Genomic DNA, 18,571 nt, shown 5'->3' with positions numbered 1-18,571 from the left:
GAGGGGTGGGGGGGAAGGGAAGCTGGTCAGGGCCTTGGAAGCTGAAGCCGGGGTCGAGGAGATCAGGGTCCGGTGAAGCCAGAGGCAGGTTAAGCCCTGGGGTGGGGGGGTGGGGGGGTGGGGGGAGGCATGTGGGGAAGCTGAAGCCATTGAAGTCATGGTCGGGGTGGCCGAGGCCGGGAAAACCAGAACATCTGGGAGAGGTGGGTGTGTGTACAGGACAGTGGAGGGGGTGGGGTGTGGGGGTAGGGAAGCTGGAGCCAGGACAGCAGTAGTTCATTATTCACTCTTTTTTCATACTTGGTTCCAATTTAGGCGGCTAAAAGAGCAAAAGAACTTATTTGCTTTATTTCTGGTAAGTAGGGAATTAGTTTTAAATTGGCAAAATGCATGATTGTTGTCTCTTTCTTTATTTGTTGTAAATTATATGATGTGTAACCATGCAATACTTTGTCATATTATTAAATTATACAACACTCTCAATTATACAATGCCAAATATAACATGGTGGCTACCAAGGGCAGATCTCACAAGACCTGCACCCCTGAACAAAGGTGAAGCTGGTGAAATCCCAGACAATCATGACTGAAGCTGTGTTTTTTGTACAGAAGGTTACCTAGATTGCTCCTTTACAGCTCCATCTTACCTGCCCTTTAATTGAAAGTTGAAACATTCTTATCACATCATCAGGTGATTTCTTCTTGATTGTTTGTGGAGCACGTCACCACTTGTCTATTTACAAGTCACCTATGCCTAATATCTGCCTCAAACAGACTTTAGTTACATATAGGTTTTATATAAGAAATGGAAATAGAAACTTGGACTTGGTGGTCAAAGTCTTTTCTATTCCTCATTAAAATATTAATTGGGTGCAAAGGTTGCCTTTTGCAGAGCTGTGTCCCTGCAAATATACCAAGAGTAACAAAGTAACTTTGCTTTTCTGCAAAAAGCAAGATCATATTTTGCAGCAAAAATATCTCTGCATATTTTGTGGTTTAATCTGGTGCATCTTTGACTTCACCTCCTAAACACTTGCTTAGTTTTCCATGAATTTCTACTCATAGCAATGTGTTATTATGATGCCATTGACAAAGTCTCTCCCTGAGTACTGGAGGCTGGTTCTGCTATTAGTATTAGTCCAAAAGAAAGCATTGCCCGAGCTACCATGCGCTGCTGCCTTAAGCTGGGTTCTGTTCTACCACAGCTAGGACTCACTTCTCTTGACAAAACAGGCTGAGAAATGTCTGATCCAGGGTCGACAACATGTCTAATCAGGGGGCATTGGGGTAACCATGGGGGCACAATCTGATGCTTGAAAATTCACTCAGCCATGGTGTTTGGGGGGGGGGAGTGTGGTGGTGGAGCCTACTTACCTACCATGAACCACCTCTGTGCACCGTCACCATCGCACTTCCCCCTCCCTCCAACATATCAGATAAACACACTGCTTTTATCACGTGGAGATTAGCAATGCTAGTGATACTAGTGCTCCAGATGGGGTGGGGGCAGGTTGGGGACATCACAATACCTCACTGGGGGGTAAAAACCCATAAATTCCCCCCACTTGGCGTCGGCCTTGGTCTGATCTGAAATTGATGCACCTGCTTGCAGACAAAATGGAGGCTTCTTGGACAGTTCCCTGAATTACACAGAGGCAGGAGTTGGCCGGACACTGGCTTTCCCTGAAAGCATTTACATAAGCATCCATCAGTTTTCATGATATGAAGCAAATTTATAAATAAAGTACTGATTTAATTCAAAACAAATGAATGCCAACATGGCTGCCTAATATTTATTCCTCAAGCAGCTGTATTCAAAGAGAGACTGTACAGTTTTTTTTCATTATTATTGGAGGGAGCTGTGGAATTTCTTGAATCCATAGACCAGACTCAGACATTCTTTCTCGATCTGTGCCTATCGACATGCAGATGTTGTCATCTTCCTTGAGGCAAATGCTACTGACCTCCAATAGTCTCCCACAGCCTGAAGTAGTACGACACCTATTCCAAAATTTGAAGCACCTGTAGATATTTTCATCCTTCTGAATGCATCAAAGAATGTCAAAAGCTATGATTCTGCAGTGAGAATAGTCTTCATTGTCCCCATTCTTCCTCATGGTTGGCTGTCCACTTGAATTCACATTTGTCCTGGAATAACTTTCTTCGGTACATTGTTTTGTGCAATGATTCTTATCAACTTTGCCATAGGCTGGGCATTGTTTTGGTGCATGTTGAGTGCCTCATCATTTACAATTGAATGTCTCTCCACCGTTTTGTTGTTTCCTATACTTAATTTTTTTGCTTGTGTGTGTGTGTGTGTGTGTGTGTGTGTGTGTGTGTGTGTGTGTGTGTGTGTGTGTGTGTGTGTGTGTGTGTGTGTGTGTGTGTGTGTGTGTGTCCTGACACTGCCTTCATTTTCACTGGCTTTTGGACTATCACTGAACTTTTATGCGTGCTGCAGTTTTTTTCACAGGCGTGGCAAATCTTCACAACTCCAGCTAAGATAAGCTCTGTCTCTTGCAGCAACCTCTCTCTCACTTTCTTATCTCTAATCCTGAACACAATTTGATCACAGATCATTGAATTTTGCAGCGGTCTGAAATTGCATGTTCTTACTTTTAATTTCAAGTCCGTTAAAAAAGTATCAAAGCTCTCTCCCTGAAGCTGCGTGCGTGAATGAAACACATACCTCTCAAATGTTTCATTTTTTCCTTTGGTGAATAGTGTTCATCAAATATCTTGTCTTGCCCTGATCATCTGCCTTGGCAAAAGCAAATATGTTGAAAATCTCGAGTGCTTGAGGCCCTGCCATGGTAAGTAGCAGTGCAATCTTCCGTACATCAGGTTTGTTATCGAGTCCAATGGCTTGCAGGTATAGCAATAATAATTGTTTGAACAACCTCCACTCACAGTTGACATTTCTTTTTTTATAATTTTTAAAAATTTTTCACACTATGAACCATATCAACCAAAATATGTACAAACGTTTCTTATTAAATTTACACAGTGGTCTTTTCTCCCCTTTTATTTCTCCCCTTTCCCTCCTTCCCCTCTACTCAATCCCTTCAAACAAAGGAAAATAAACAAGAAAAATGCATCATCTATTTATTATACACTGAATCTAGTCGTTTTGTCTTATCATTTTCATTCTCACTTTAGGGGATGAAGGTCGTAGGCAAGCTCTCTCTGATATGTTCCATATATGGTTCCCAAATTTGTTCAAACATTGTGACTTTATTTTTTTAAATCATATGTTATTTTTTCCAGTGGAATACATTTATTAATTTCCATGTACCATTGCTATATACTCATGTTCTCTTCCATTTTCCAAGTTGATATTATAGATTTTTTTCTATCGCTAAGGCAATTATAATGTTTTTTTTTGCACTTTATCCAATTTGAGGCCTAATTCTCTACTTCTTATGTTACTTAAAAGAAATATCTCTGTTTTTTTTTGGTATATTATTTTTTGCAATTTTATTTAGTGTCCGATTTAATTCTTCCCAAAATGTATTTACTTTTGTACATGCCCAAGTTGCATGTAATGTTGTTCCCATTTCCTTCTTACACCGAAAACATCTATCCCATAATGTTGGATCCCATTTTTTTAATTTTTGAGGAGTGTTATATAACCTGTGTAACCAATTATACTGTATCATGCATAACCTTGTGTTTATTGTATTCTTCATAGTTCCAGAACATAACTTTTCCCATACTTCATTTTTTATCTTTATGTTTAGATCCTTTTCCCACTTCTGCTTAGATTTATAGTTTATTTCATTTTCCTTATCTTGCAGCTTAATGTACATGTTGGTTATAAATCTTTTAATTATCATTGTGTCTGTAATCACATATTCAAAGCTGCTTCCTTCAGGAAATCTCAAGCTGTTTCCCAATTTATCCTTTAAATAAGCTTTCAGTTGATGATATGCAAACATTGTACCATGAGTTATTCCATATTTGTACTTCAACTGTTCAAATGTTAATAAATTATTTCCCAAAAAACAATTTTCTATTCTTTTGATTCATTTTCTTTCCCATTCTTTAAAGGAAAGGTTGTCTAATTTAAAAGGGATTAGCGGATTTTGCGTCAATAGTAATTTTGGTATTTGATAATTCATTTTTTTCCTTTCTAAATGGATCTTCTTCCATGTATTAAGTAAATGATGCAGTACTGGTGAGTTTTTATATTTCACCAGCTTTTCATCCCACTTATAAAGTATATGTTCCAGTACCTTTTCCCCTATTTTATCTAGTTCTATCTAAGACCAGTCTGGTTTTTCCTTTGTCTATTAAAAATCTGATAAATACCTTAATATCTATAATAATTTCTAAAATTTGGTAACTGCAAACCACCTCGATTACACCTCTCTGCTAATTTAACTAATGCTATCCTTGGATTCCTCCCGTTCCACAAGAATTTCCTTATTATTCTCTTTAGTTCCTTAAAGAATTTTTCTGTTAAAGGAATTTGTAATGTTTGAAATAAGTATTGTATCCTTGGGAACACGTTCATTTTAATGCAGTTTACCCTCCCTGTCAATGTTAGCGGTAATTCTTTCCAATGTTCTAAGTCTTCTGCAATTTCTTTATTAGTGGCTGATAATTTAGTTTGTACAATTGGCTTAAGTTATTATCAAACCTGATCCTGAGGTATTGGATTGCTTGTGCTTGTCATTTCAATAGTGATTCTTTTTTGAATTCTATATAGTCTGCATTACTCATTACTCACTACACTTTTATTTGCGTTGATCTGATACCCCAATATTTCTCCATGTTCCTTCAATTACTTATATAATTCTTTTACTGATACCTCTGGTTCTGTTAAGTATGATGTCATCTGCAAATAAGCTGATTCTATACTCCAGCTCCTTTATTTTTATCCCTTTTATTTTATTTTCTATTTTTATCAGTTCTGCCAAAGATTCTATTGCTAAGGTGAACAATGAGGGGGATAGTGGACATCCCTGTCTAGTTGACCTACTTAATTTAAAGTGACTCGATACATATCCATTTACTTTTACCTTCGCCAATGATCCATTATACAATGTTTTAATCCAACTGATATATTTTTCTGGTAGATTGAACTTCTGTAATACTTTAAATAAGTAACTCCACTCTACTCTGTCAAAGGCTTTTTCTGCATCTAGAGCAACAGCCACTGTTGGTTTCTTATTTGCTTGAACTGCGTGGATTAGATTAATAAGTTTGCAGACATTGTACGCTGTTCATCTTTTCTTAATAAATCCAGTTTGATCTTGTTTTACACAATCAGCCAATCTGTTTGCTAATAATTTTGCTTTTATCTTATAGTCTGAGTTAAGTAGAGATATTGGTCTATACGATGCTGGTGTTGGTGGATTCTTCCCCGTCTTTGGTATTACTGTAATTATTGCTGTCTTACATGAATCTGGCAAGTTCTTACTTCCGGGAGAGGAGGAATTAATAACTTTTTAAATGTTTTATAAAATTCTATTGGAAATCCATCCCCTCCTGGGGATTGTTTGGCAGCTTTTTTAATATATCCTGTACTTCCTCTATTTCAAATGGTTTTATTAGTTTGTTTGTTCCTCTTCTTGCAATTTCAGTAGTTCAATTTTAGCTAAAAATTCCTCTATTTTATCATCTTTCCCCTTGTTCTCAGTTTGATACAATTGTTCATAAAATTCCTTAAAATTTTCTTTAATCTCTGTTGGATTATATGTAATTTGTTTGTCCTTTTTCCTTGATGCCAGTATCGTTGTTTTAGCTTGTTCTATTTTAAATTGCCAGGCTAATATTTTATGTGTTTTTCTCCCAGTCATAATATTTTTGCTTTGTTTTCATTATGTTCTTCTCCACCTTGTATGTTTGTAATGTTTTGTATTTAATTTTTTGTCCGCCAATTCTCTCCTTTTCTTCATATCATCCCTTTTTACTAATTCCTTTTCTGTACTTACTATCTCCTCTCCCTTTCCAACTGCTCTATTTCCTGATTGTAATCCTTTTTCATCTTAGTCACATAACTTATTATCTGCCCTCTAATGAAGGCTTTCATTGCATCCCATAATATGAGTTGTCTTTCACTGATCCTGTGTTTATTTCAAAATATATTTTAATTTGGTGTTCAATAAACTCCCTAAATTCCTGTCTTTTAAATAGCATGGAGTTTAACCTATATGTTCTTGGTGGGTCTGATAGTAGTCTAGCTTTATACTCAGTTTTCCTAACTCTCCTTTGAATATGGGCTGACAACAAAAACATATCAATCCTTGAGTAAATTTTGTGCCTCCTCGAATAATATGAAAATTCCTTCTCTCTTGGGTGTTGCCTCCTCCATATATACATAAGTTTCATTTCCTGCATTGATTGAACCATAAATCTGGCTACTTTATTCTTTTTACTTGTCTTTTGTCCAGTTTTATCCAACATTGGGTCCAAATTAAGGTTAAAATCCCCTTTTATCAATATATTTCCTTGTGTGTCTGCAATCTTCAAAAAAATATCCTGCATAAACTTTTGATCCTTCTTGTTAGGTGCATATATATTGAGCAAATTCCAAAATTCTGAGTATATGTGACACTTTATCATTACATACCTCCCTGCCAGATCTATTATTTCCTCCTCTATTTTGATTGGTACATTTTTGTTAACTAATATGGCTACACCTCTAGCTTTTGAATTATAGGATACTGCCATTACGTGTCCTACCCACTCTATCTTTAGTTTGTTATGTTCCGCTTCAGTTAGATGTGTTTCCTGCACAAATGCTATATCTATTTTTTCCTTCTTCAATAAATCTAGTAGCCTCTTCCTTTTAATTCAGTTATGTATTCCATTAATGTTTATCGTTATATAGTTCAACATGGCCATCTTATATCTTGCAAACACCTCTTTTCCACCTCTTTGCCACCTCCATCCACCTTTTCCCCATTTTCATCTCTTAGTTTTCTCTTATTACACTTAATGTACGACAACACATTTAAGACATAAAGTACCACCACAGTTCCCACATCCATTAATACCTTAACCCCTAAAGTTCCCCCCCCTCTCTGAGTTTTCCCATATCCCTTGCCGGGCAACTACAACTCCCCTTTTAATTTGAATTACGATCTTGTTTGCAGCGTCAACAGTTGACATTTCCAGTGTATTTTATGACATCAGGATTCTTTACACTCTCCATGTTTTCTGCTGCTATCGACTGATTCTCATTGCACACTCCTGATGTTTCTTCCTTTCCTGGTACCATGTGATGTCTCTTTTATAGAAATATAGAAACTTGGGTTCTTTTATAACAACTACACTTTTTGTTAGCAACTGTACTCACGATCATGTGGAGGCATCCATTTTGAATCAACTCCAAGCTGGAACAACTCGTCTCCGACTCGCGTCAGTGGTCAGAATTATCACCAGCACTCTATCATTACACTACTGTCCAGTCAGGAAGCCAGTGATTCAGTACAGGCTTTAAACAGCCTGTTAGAGGAGCTGACAGTGCTTTTTAAAATATCCTGTAAACATAGAGATCTGTACCCAAGATGGTGGTGTTTGTTCAGGGCAGCGGACCACAAGGGGTTACAGACTCTGGCATGGGAGCGGAACAGGAGAAACCCCCCCCCCCCCCCCCCACATACCCCCCATTGAGAAGGAGAAATGTATGCCATCAGCCTACAGGGAAGGATATCACGGCAGCAGTCCAGCAAGGGACTCAGCAGCAGAAGGATCTACACAGGCTGCAGGCAGACTGTGACTTGCAGTCGAAGGATGAACACAGGCTGTGAGTTTTTAGAGATTGGCTCAAGGTACCAGGTATTGGAGACAGGATTCAAGAGGATGCTGACAAGAAGGGCTCCCAAAGGGCCTCCGGCACTGAAGGCTTCCTGATCATGTCAAATGTTTGGATGTGGAACTAGGGTTGCCGATGTTTTAAGCAGGAGTCAGTGCAGCTGCAGAGGTGAATCCAAGGACTCTCAGTGTTTCTCTTTCTCTTATTGTTGGGCCACTGATCAGAGCTAATAGTAACTGTTTGCCTTTATGGGAGGTAAAATATAGAAGTATATCATACATATTAAATTTACTACATGACAATAAAAGGCATTGTGATCTTGATCAGAATATCAGAATTGTACTCACTTAAACCACTTCCCCTGGAAGCTTGATTCATGATTCATATACCTGTATGAAAAAGTGCTGCTCAAGTTCCTTTTAAATCGTTCCCCTCTCACCTTAAATCTATGTCCTCTACTCTAGGAAAAAGGCTGTGATGATTTAACCTCATCGATGCCTCCCTTCATTTTATAAACCTCCATATGCCACCACCCCCCCCCCCCCCTCAGCCTCCTAAGTGGAACATGCTCATCTTGGTAATTTTCTTGTGAATATCTTCTGGACCCCTTTCAGCTTAGTGATACCTTCCCCAAAGCCAGGTAACCATAACTTTGCACACTACTCATCTGTCCTATATACAGTGTCCCTGCTCCTGCCCTGACCAACAAAGACACCATTTCCAAGAATCTATATATCTGTCACCACTTCTATAAATCTATATATCTATCACTCTAAGTCTCTCTGTTCTACAAATGTATTTGTTTTTCCATGGAAGAGGCAAAGACTATTTTTTTCTCTGAAATCCATGATGTGTTTCACATTATTGCATTGTTTGAATTTGTTCTTCCATGCAGGTATCCACAATAATGTTGAATACCTTTAGAAGCATCACTTTTATCATCTGATATGGAAATCAACCACTGATTGGGCAAAGTCTCGAACTGTCAACCTATGTTATTTCAGTGAAATGCATCTTTGATAAGCCCTAACAGCCAAAACTAATGGATAACCATTCACCAATTACACTTAAAATATAATATGAATCCTTTTGATAATGATAGATTGATTCTAAATTTATTTTAAATTGAAACAGGACTTGTCAAAAACTGGGAGGAGTTGCTGATTCATTATTGCACAGAAGTGTGGGCAGAATTTTACAACTGACTGCTTTTGGGCAATTAGGAACATGCATTAAACAAATAAATATTATGTGCATAAGCATTTATCCATGCACTCATACACACCTGATGATTATTGGAGAGGGATGAGTCCTGGACACAACACCCAACCATGTCGTTGTACAGGCATCAGCAATTTTCCTGTTACACACTTCACAACTTTGCACAAAGTCAACAATTACCCTAGTGACATTCAGCACTGAGAACAAGCTGAATAAACATAAAAGGACACCATCAGTCCAGTGGAGTGCATTATCAGCAATAAATCCCATGAAAGCCTTAGGTATCTCGACTGACACTCTTAAGTTAAAAAATACTATTGTCAGTTTTTGCCCTGGAATATTGATGTTGAGCGACACAATTGAGTTGTTGAATGGGTTTATACATTCTGTATTTTGCTTGCTTTCTGCTTCTTCATACACTTTGCACATTTGTTCTTGCCCTTGGCTTTTATCATCACTTGGATAGCTCATCTAATCTTGCTCCAATAGCATAGTAAAAAAAGAATTTTTGGAGGCTTGGATGAGATGGTTTACAAACTCAATCAGCCTCATCACCAGGTTAAGGATCTCAGTGTAGCCTTTGCAGAAGACTGGGGTAATCTTATGGTGTCCTGGACAACATTCTATCTTGTACTTCAATGATGTAATGAAATGGACGATAAAACAATGGCCCATGCTCAACTTTTCACATAATGGAAAGGCCAGAGAAGGAATTAGAGCTGAAGATTAGCACATTTGAGACTGTGAAAGCGTGCAGGCTCAGTAATTGTGTTAACTTCTGTGCTGCCTTTCTTGCTGCATACCCCCCCCCCCCCCCCCACCATTCCGCTCTGTGATGGAGCTAGACAATTATAAAATATCTGATATCATCCTAGAAAATGTGAAGCTTAATCTTGTTCACATTCGTAATCAATATTAATCCCAGTATTTAATGATCATTCTGATATTTTGTTGCCAGAATTGAGTGGCTAGTTCGGGTTGGGTAAGTATTGACTCATCTGCAGAAGAATTTAATGAAAACCAACATCCACCTAAAGTGTATTGAAGTGCATCAGTCTGCAACCTGACATTCTGTCATGTACCTCTCAAAAACAGGGTTGGATCCAAACAAGAAGGAAACTTGCCAAGTGCTGCCAGGAGTGACTGAATAAAGCTCTACAGCTGTCAGGGATATACCTGTTGAGCTGAAAGCTTCTGCTTTCCCCAGCACCGATTGCAAACTTTAACATGAGCACATCATTTGTTGGAATATTTTGTATTAATAAAGGCCAACAAATATCTAAATTGAAGCCTTCATCTTTGCCCAAAGGTAAATGGTTATTATGCTAATTCCAGATAGGAAAATATAGGTCAGAGAGCACATGGAAGGGAATATATTTACAGAAAATAATAGAACAGTTTGTGGCGGCACGCCATTAGGTAGGCGAACCGGCCCCGTTTGTAAAACACGTGGTGGGGCAGCCGGCCAAAGTGGCGCCGTCGGGGGTTTCCCCTTCGACCTCAGCACCGGGCTCAGAAGCCCGCGCTTGGGGGCTCATGTGATGCCCTGGTGACGTCAGCGCCCCCAGCGCGGTTCTCAGCTAGGTCCGGGCTGGGAGTATAAGGCCAGCCAGGCAGCCTGCAATAAATCAGTTCTGCTCACTGAGCTCGACCCGTCTGGTTGTGTGTTATTTCAGTTAGTGGTGTAGCTGCTGCTACAATTGATGACCCCGACACGCTCAAACGCCTTCGAACCCAACATGAGCGACCCTTCGGTCAGTGCTATAGCCGTCAAGCTCCCTGACTTCTGAGTGCAGGAGCTGGAGACCTGGTTCAGCCATGCAGAGGCTCAGTTTCACCTCCGCCTGATTTCCTCAGACACAACCAGGTACTACCATGTGGTCGCCACCTTGGACCAGGCCACCGCCAAACGTGTGCTGCACTTCATTCAACATCCACCCGCGGAAGATAAATATGGGACCATCAAGCGGGGTGCTCACCAGCTCCGTTGGACTATCCAGGCGCCAGCATGCCGTTCAGATGCTGCACCTCGACGCCTTGGGGGACAGGTCCCCAATTGAGCTAATGGACAAGATGCTCGCACTCATGGGCGATCACACCAACTGCCAACTTTTTGAACGCATCTTTCTCGACCATCTGCCTGAAGATATCCGGCCGCTTTGCTGACCCGAGGAAGGTTGCTCAGAAGGCTCAAGAGCTATGCCTCGAGCAATTCACAGAGGGCTCAGCAGTCCAGCAGGTCACGGGTCATGGGCACGACCACTCCAAGCCTTCCTCTAGCGCTGCGGTAGAACACCTGGTCCCTACAGGGGCTACAAAGAGCATAACCAGAGGCAAGGCATCTGCTCCGGGCCTCTGCTTCTATCACCAGCGCTGGGGAGCCAAGGTTCGGAAGTGTCATCAGCCCTGCTTATTCCGGGGAAATGAGCAGGCCGGCTGCTGTTAATGGCTGTAGTGGCTGGCCAGAGACACAGCCTTCTCTACCTGCGGGACTCAGTCAGTGGCCGACGTTTCCTCGTCGACACAGGGCCGCAGATCAGTGTTCTGTTTGTTTCCCTTTCTTCCTTATGTACTATGTGTTTGATGCAAAAAAAAAGCTGTTTAAGATCTCCCCCATTCTTAGAAGCTCCACACATATTTGACCACTCTGATCCTCCAGGATCCAATTCTGTCCCTTTCCATGCTTTTACTCTTAATATACTTATAGAAATCTTTGGGTTTCTGCCACACATATATTCTGCCAGAGCAACCTCATGATTTCTTTTTGCCTTCCTGATTTCCTTCTTGAGTATTTTCTTATCTTTTTGTACTCTTCAAGTACCTCATTATCTCCTTGTTTCCTATACTTGCCATACACATCCCTCTTCTTAACCAGATCTCCAATATCCCTTGAAAACCAGGGTTCCCTATCCCTGTTAACTTTTCCTTTAATCCTCACAGGAACATGCAAACTCTGCACTCTCAAAATTTCACCATTGAAGGGTATTCATTTATTTAAAACACCTTTGCCAGAAAACAACATACCCAATCCACTCATCCTAGACCCTTTCTCATTTCCACCCAATTTGCCTTCCTCCAATTTAGAATCCCAACATGAAGACCAGACTTATCTTTTCCCATAATCATCTTGAAGCTAATGAAATTATGGTCACTGGACCCAAAATGTTCGCCTACACATACATCTGTCACCTGACCTGTCCTGTTCCCTAATAGTAGATCTAGTTCCGCATCCTCTCTCATTGGAATCCTTATGTATTGATTAGAAAATTTTCCTCAACACATTTCACAAATTCCAAGCCATCCTGCCCTTTTACAGTACGGGGTTCCCGTCAATATTTGGAAAATTTAAATCTCCTACTATCACAATTTTCTACCTCTTACATCGGTCTGCTATCTCTCTTCAGATTTGCTCCTCTAAATCTCTCTGACTATTGGGCTATCAATAATCCAACCCTATCAGTGGGGTCATACTTTTCCTGTTCCTCAACTCTACCTATATGGCCTCTGTAGACAAGTCCTCCTGGCTGTCCTGACTTGACACAACTGAGATATTTTCCCTCACTAGCAATGCCACTCCTCTCCCTTTCATCCTTCCCCTCTATCACGTCTGAAGTAACGGAAGCCCAGAATATTAAGATGCCAGTCCTGCCCATCCTGCAACCAAGTCTCACTAACAGCAATGAAATCATAATCCCCACATCAATCCATGCCCTATGCTCATCAGCCTTTCAAACAAAACTCCATGCACCTGATAAAATTTCTATCACATATAAACCTTTGATTTCTGTCTATACATGGAGTCCTCACATGACCTTTATCCTCCTCCTTCTCGCTCACTGCTCTAACCTACTGGTTCCCCTCCCCCTGAAAATCTAGTTTAAACTCATCAGGGTAAGACTACCCCCAAGGATATTAATCCTCTTCTATATCTGGAAAAATTTATATCTGCTCGCCATCACTGTACACACACACACACACACACACACACACACACACACACACACACACACACACACACACACACACACACACACACACACACACACTACTTCAATAGAACAAGCCTGTGGAGCACAAATATAATTGGGAACTAATACTTGTAGGTGTATTTTATCAGTCAGAGTGTCATATAAACAGAACGTTTGCCAAAAAGTCCATGCCATCTATCCAACTCTGAGTTTACACTCATTACATTTTAATCCCATTTCATTCTTCACATTTTTTCCATGGAATTATCCCAAATTCTACTGTGCAAACTAGGGGCAACTTCCAATACCTAATTAGCCTGCCAACAGGCACATCTTTGGGATACGGGAAGAAATCGAAGGACGTGTAGCAATCCATGGAGTCACAGGGAGTCTGTCTGGGTGAACAGCAAAATGTCAAGCATCTGAGCACTGGTGCACCTCAGGGCTGTGTGCTCACTCTGCTCACAATCATGTTACTGACCAGGACTGCAATGCCAGATCCAGCTCCAACAGAATCATCAAGTTTACAGATGACACGATAGTAGTCGGCCTCATCAGCAACAATGTTGAGTTGAAATATAAAGAAGTGGTGTGAGAATAAGAACCTGAGTTTCAATGTGGACAAAACAGAGGAGATGAATGTGACTTTCAGGATGACCAGGGATGACCACCCACCACTACACTGGTTGTGGAGAAAGTGGAAAGCACCAAGTTTCTTGGAGTCCATTCATGACTTATCCTGGACACATGACATCCCTTTATTATTAGAAAGGTGCAACAGTGTCTGAAGTTCTTTAGAAAGCTAAGGTGGGCAAGGCTACTGGGTCAGCGTCAAAAGAAGAGTAATCGGGGGGCGGGGGCACACTGACATTCGAAAACTCGCTCAGCCAGGGGGAAGGTGGTGGTGGTGCCTACCTCTCTACCATGAACCTCCTCCATGCACTGCCACTGTCACACTTACATAGACAAACATGCTGTTGTATTGCATGGAGCCTAGTGACACTAGTGATGCTAATTATGTTAGTGATCCTAGTGACGCTATATCACTAGCAACACTAGTGCTGCAGATGGTGGGGGGGGGGGGGGGTGTTGCAATACCTTATTTGGGTGACAATGCCTGTGGATAACCCCCCCTTGACACTGGCCCTGTCCATTATGTTCCTGTGGATTGACCTCCAACCCAATGGTCTACACTACAGCATCTGTACCACAAAAGCAGCAGAGAAGATAATGAGGTCTCCCCCTCCTCCATGTGATTTACCAGGATCATTGTTTAAAGAGGGCTTGCAAAATTGGAGAGGTCCCCTACCTTCTTATCCTTCTTCCTCTCTAAATGTATCTTGAATATTGAAATTGTACCCATCTCTAGCACCTCTAGAACTTCCTGTAACTGCTCGTTCCACATGCTTATTACCGTCTGTGTGAAGAAGGTCCCTTTTAAATCTTTTCCCTCTCATCTTGAATCTAGCCCCTCTAGTTTTAGATTCCACTAGTCTGAGAAAAAGATTATGACTATTGACCTTATCCATAATCCTCATGATTTTATCAATCTCTCTAAGGTCCCTCCTCACCTCCTTCACCACCAGCCTATTCAGTCTTATGTTATAACTCAAGTCTTTCAGTCCTTGTGAATCTTTCCTGCATCCTCTCTAGCATAATTGCATCCTTTCTATAATTAGGAAATTAGAAATGCACACATTGGGGTGAATTGGGTGCAAGAAACACTATCAACAAAAGAAGAGTGAACTGAAATGAGTTGAAAATCAATTCTTACCATTTTTCATAAGAAATAAATGTGCAAGCTTGGGGTTGTGGTTATACTTCCATGGAGATGATCTAGGTCCTATGCTGGATTTTCTTTTGGTAGAGATTTTTGACAATGGACAAAACCTGCTGTGTTTGCTGTCAAGTTCCCTAATCAAAGAATCGTGAGAATATTGGGTTGATCCCTTGCTGCATTTCTCATGAACAAACTGGAATCCACCAGTTAAGCCACAAGAAAATCTGTGTGGCACAGTATTGAGATTGTTACCTCAAGACCAGAGAGTTAAAAGGTCAAGTAAGGTCAAACAAGACAGAAGATCAAGGTGATCTATTTGGGAGGCTTCAGTTTGCATTTGCACCTTCAGAATACTGCATGCAATCTGCATTTGGAATAAATATCTGGCTCTAATAACCCTTCTTCCTGGGTGGTAAGGAAGGAGAATAGAGCTCCTAACTCATTTATTGCCAAACATGGTTCTTGGGCCTTTACAGGAGTTAGCAGGAAATTTCTGGGCCAACATTTAATGGTGCCCACTATATCTAAACAAGATATCTGCAGAGGGCAGGTTACCGACAGTATTGAAATGGGCTTCTGCAGTAGTTCCAGGATATTATTCAAAAGGCTTTGTCTTTTTTTGACAGTCAAATACTTCCTTGAATAAAACACTTGGCATATGGTCAGCTGGGTTTGCAGAAAATTAACTACTACCAAGTTGACTTCACCATAATCAACAAAATCTTTCCCGTTTACATTATTTGTTTAGTTCAAATTGATTTGCTAATTCCAGTGGGATCAAAATTCCATGAATACCTAATGATACATCCTATACACTCGGCTTAGCCACTGATAAGTCTGTGTGGCAGCTCGGGTCAATGCAGGGTTGCAGAAAAATTCTCCTCTTCAAATTACTCAACCAGCGACCTTTGTGTATTTAAGTTTACTCAGGAGCGGGACCTTTAATTAGTGGAATTGTCGTAGAAAAAAAATGCATTTAACTTTTTATGATTTGGTAAATAAGCGGAGAATGAAGACAGACAACATATTGTTCACTTCTTGCCAAATAGGTCTGCAAGATTCGGATGGCCAGAATGAAGTGTTCTTAATGTGAAAGACTTGGGTTGGCAAACAACTGTAGAATGTCACTGGGCAATCTAACATTGACTTTGCATTATCTAAAGGTCAATCTTTTCATGATCAGGTCATTTTTGTTTTGACAGTTCCCATTTTTTAGGGCTTGGCATGTTGCATATAGAATCAACAGGAATATTTTAGCCAAATTTGGTGCCTCAGGCCTTACAGACAAAGAATAATTGGGATCCCTAAACATTTTGTGTAATAAGATGTTGTGTGGTGAAATATGAAAGTCTGCAGATGCTGTGATTGTAGTAAAAACATTCTAAATGCTAGAGGAACTCAGCTGGTCTTGCAGCATCCATAGGAGACAAAGATACATGGCCGACATTTCGGGCCTGAGGCCTTCTGCAAGGAATAAGCAGAATGAGCAAAAAAATGGGCAATCTCAGAAGACGGACAGTGCTGACTGGGGGAGGAATTTAGACCAACTAAAGGTGTTCATTGGATATGATAGGGGAGAGGTTGTGTGGTGTTGGGAGCAGTGGGGTGGGCTCAGGACTTCTTGCCTATTACTATCATGGAGTTTCTATTTGCTTGCAACCTGGGTAGGTGTGGCAGGAATTCAAATTATTATTTATGTCATTGTAGTAATGCCCTGACAATTAACCCTCCTCCTTCTCTGTAAATACTGGATTGAGGTCAGAGTCGCATTTCCAGGTGTGCAATGCATGTGCTGTGTACAAACAAGAGAGACTATTGAGGCTACAATTAATGGCAAGCTTTACTTCACCCTCCCTGTAATGGAACAGGCTGTTTATTTTTAAACAATTGAACGCATAAAAAGCAGCACACATTTAAATCAAAATATGTAATTATACCATTTCTCATTGTTACCTTTAATACATGACCAAGGGATATAATAATAGTCTTAACATTTCCCCCACCTTGCAAATATCTACTTTGTTTGAAAAAAATATATATACACATACATGCATCTACACACATACTTGCATGCATACACACACATATATAATATATAAAAATATATATGATACACTAAGAATTTTAATAGTAAGGGCACCTCGTGAAATTTAATTCTGTGCATTGGTTTAGCAGAACCTTTAATTACATTGAATTTGGAATGACTTCTAATGTTTACAGAAATCTTTCTAATTTCATCTTTGACACTGGGGTGTAGAGTAATTGATATCCATCCTACCCTACACTACTGCATATATCCAGCTGAACAAAATAATGGTGAAAGCTGTGTCACTCAGGGCACGTGATTTGTGATTTTAAGCAACTTGCAAGTTTATCAGATTAATCATTCTGTAACTGTTAATGTCAAGGCCAGTATTGCAGAGTAAAACAGGACTCACATAAACATAGCAATTACATTCTCATTTTTAAATGTTGGAACAAAAGGATATGGGATAAAGTGAGGCCCAAACATTTTGGACAGAAGCAAGAGCACACTTTGCAGTGGTATTCAGAAACAAACAGACTGATCTAAACAAGAGTGCACTGGAGGGAGCTCATGGAAAAATATAAGAGCTTATAAGAACAATCTGATGTTATTTGAAGTCACTTGGTAGATATAAAGGTTCATAAGGATGACCAAAAGATGAAAGTTGACTATGATGTAAATTTATTTGTCATGATCTTATTTGCAAAGGAAGAAAATTATGTTTTGAGATTGTGATATGACAAAAATCCTATGATCTTATATACCCTAACACAACCAACATCTTAAATATTAGTGCAATATAACCTGAACTACTAAAAAAAATAACATTTTAAGCTGTATTTGGGATAATAGTGCACATCAATTAAAATCAGGGATGTAAATGGATCTGAATTAATATCTTTCTTGGTTCAGCAGTACAGGCTGAGGTGTGGCCATTTATACACCAATATAATTGATATTTCAATTCCAATTGCTTAGATTGCATGTAAAATCCTTCACTGGTGTGAATTAATATAGTTCAAGGAAAAGAAACCAGAAGAGTTGATATGGTTGATTGATTCCTTACTAAATAGCTCATGAATCTGTGATGGTCCAAACTGGATCTGTTTGGAGCATGACAGACTTTTTTTCTATCATTTAAGAGGAATGCGTTTTGACTTTAACCTTGTTTTATGGAAAAAAATAATAATAATTGTTCAGAGGCAAATTACTCCTGAGAAAGAAATTCTGAATGCAGAAGGTGTACACCGAGAAAGAACTTTGGTGATTGCACTCAATAAATTAATTTGAGATTCCTGTAACTTATATTTAACTGAGGCTTTAACTGAAGCATTGATTTACTTCAGATAACCAGGTTAATGGAGCAGATGAAAATTTTATCATTTACCTTCATTTTCAAGGATTTTCCCATCATAACACCATTTATTATATCCCTCAGAGCTCTTTCTATTTTTAGCATTACCGTACTTTCTGAATTTACTCTGTGTGTGTGTGTGTGTGTGTGTGTGTGTGTGTGTGTGTGTGTGTGTGAGAGAGAGAGAGAGAGAGAGAGAGAGAGAGCAGGAGGATTTGTACTAAATTTATATTGCATTAGGCTGATTCAAAAGGATTGATTTTTATCATCTTTACAAGAACAATTCAATGTTGGCGCTGTGAGCACAAGTGTGGGGCATGTCTGGGTGACAATAATTGTGAATCTGTGTTGTAAATCTTCTTATGTGGATTCTGTGAAAATGGTTCAGGCATGTTTCTTTTCAAAGGCCTCTCGTAATAGTCTTCCTGTGGCCTTAACTTTATATGACCTGATAGTGG

At 39.7% G+C, this 18,571-nt stretch overlaps 1 long non-coding RNA gene across 5 annotated transcripts in view; it reads left to right on the top strand.

Moving 5' to 3' along the window:
* Positions 1-18,571, top strand: part of LOC138760077 (uncharacterized) — a 74,140-nt gene that overhangs the window by 19,548 nt on the left and 36,021 nt on the right. For 2 of the 5 annotated variants that reach the window (XR_011355378.1, XR_011355376.1), the window contains exon 4: positions 316-355. The exons of the other annotated variants lie outside the window; for them this stretch is intronic. This is a non-coding gene — a long non-coding RNA (uncharacterized lncRNA). The remainder of the gene's footprint in view (positions 1-315; positions 356-18,571) is intronic. 5 annotated transcript variants of the gene reach the window in all.

This window comes from Narcine bancroftii, chromosome 4 (assembly GCF_036971445.1).
Source record: "Narcine bancroftii isolate sNarBan1 chromosome 4, sNarBan1.hap1, whole genome shotgun sequence".
Taxonomy (NCBI): Eukaryota; Metazoa; Chordata; class Chondrichthyes; order Torpediniformes; family Narcinidae; genus Narcine; species Narcine bancroftii.
The sequence above is the reverse complement of the archived record's forward strand: the minus strand, read 5'-3'. Positions and strand labels throughout refer to the sequence as shown.